Source organism: Periplaneta americana, chromosome 7, assembly GCF_040183065.1.
Source record: "Periplaneta americana isolate PAMFEO1 chromosome 7, P.americana_PAMFEO1_priV1, whole genome shotgun sequence".
NCBI lineage: Eukaryota > Metazoa > Arthropoda > Insecta > Blattodea > Blattidae > Periplaneta > Periplaneta americana.
Genome location: NC_091123.1, coordinates 164,353,665 through 164,355,494, shown reverse-complemented (window position 1 = coordinate 164,355,494; position 1,830 = coordinate 164,353,665). Strand labels below are relative to the sequence as shown.

The 1,830-nt window shown below is 38.8% G+C and overlaps 1 non-coding gene across 1 annotated transcript; it reads right to left on the bottom strand.

Moving 5' to 3' along the window:
• Nucleotides 1-870: 870 nt before the first annotated feature.
• Nucleotides 871-943, bottom strand: TRNAT-CGU (transfer RNA threonine (anticodon CGU)). Its single transcript has one exon. It is a non-coding gene; the product is annotated as a tRNA-Thr (tRNA).
• Between the last annotated feature and the right edge of the window lie 887 nt (nt 944-1,830).

Sequence of the window (1,830 nt, the reverse complement as noted above, 5' to 3'; positions counted from 1 at the left end):
GCACTGTTGAGCGAAGAATCTACTTAAAGATTAATTTTTTTATCCTACAGAATATATCTGTTATGGTAACAATTGATATTATAGGAGAAAAATTCGCTCCGGCGCCGGGGATCGAACCCGAGTCTTTGGTTCTACGTACCAAGCGCCTTAACCACTGAGCTACTCCGAAGTTCAATCCACAACATCGGATCGAATCCCTCTCCTCCAGTGTTTTCCCCTTTGTGACCTGATTCAAAGTTCGATATGTATGTTGACATTTATATTAAGTCAACCGCCATTATACAAGGAGCGCACTCAATTAAGTGACTTGGTGGCCGGGGTTCCACAGTAATATGCACTGTCCTTGGTTCTACGTACCAAGCGCTCTAACCACTGAGCTACGCCGAAGTTCAATCCACAACACTGGATCGAATCTTTCTCTTCCAGTGTTTTCCCCTTTGTGACCTGACTCCAAGTTCGATATGTATGTTGACATTTATATTAAGTCAACCGGCATTATACAGTGCGATTGAAAAGTCCCTCCGCAGCTCTATGAGTTCTAGTAACCCTAAAATACAACCCTGTAGAAAGTTGGCACTTCCCCATTCATTCACACTCTCAGTTCATCATATGCTTAGCGGCCACTACTGCCACTTGAATTTTCTACAAAATACACTTGAATTCTCTGCCTATTGAATTCTCGGCTACACAAGCACTGCGGAGAGACTTTTCGATCGCACTGTACAAGGAGCGCACTCAATTGAGTGACTTGGTGGCCGGGGTTTCACAGTAATATGCACTGTTGAGCGAAGAATCTACTTAAAGATTATTTTTTGATCCTACAGAATATATCTGTTATGGTAACAATTGATATTAGATGAGAAAAATTCGCTCCGGCGCCGGGGATCGAACCCGGGTCCTTGGTTGTACGTACCAAGCGCTCTAACCACTGAGCTACGCCGAAGTTCAATCCACAACGCTGGATCGAATCCCTCTCCTCCAGTGTTTTCCCCTTTGTGACCTGACTCCAGGTTCGACATGAATGTTTACATTTATATTAAGTCAACCGCCATTATATGTGGATTGAACTTCAAATGTCCCTGAATGTAATAATTTGTCCCCAGATATCCCCGGATTTTAAGTGTTAATTATTATAATTTTATGAAATTGCTGTTGAATATCACTGTGCCTGTGGTATTAATTCACAAAATATCTGTGGAATATATATATAGGCCTTTTTTTTTTTTTTGTGGGAACCTTCAGAAGTTGACTGAAATTTGTCTGCATCTTCCTGGAAGTAATGTTCAGCGAATATTTTTTTTTCTGTGAATATGATATGCAGATACAAAAAACCTGAATGCGTTAGAAACTGTTCGAGCCATGCTTGCTATTTTAACAAACTTCAACATGGCTTGTCAGGAGTTTGCTGCAAAATTAGGATCCAGAAAAGATCTGCTTAAAAAAATTCACTCTTCTGAAAACACCAACAGTTTAAGTACTAGTTAATCTAGAATGAATATTTTGAACGTGTAAATAGAATGAGTATTTTAATATAAGTGATTGGAAAATTAATAGAAATGTTAAAAGTAGTTTTTTTCATATATCGATATCAGTCCCCGAGAATTGTGAAAAGAATCTGGTAACCTTACTATAACATAATGATATGAATCACCCTGCAATAACAAATACTGTAACATAAGATCCATATTTAAAGGTAAGTTTAATATGACTGCCAGCACAATGATAAATGCTGTATAATCCTCACTCAGTTTCTGTCTCCGATTCAAGCATTATTAACCGTGGGTGAACAACTGTGTAGGCAGAATATGAAGGCATGAAGATTGTTCCTTT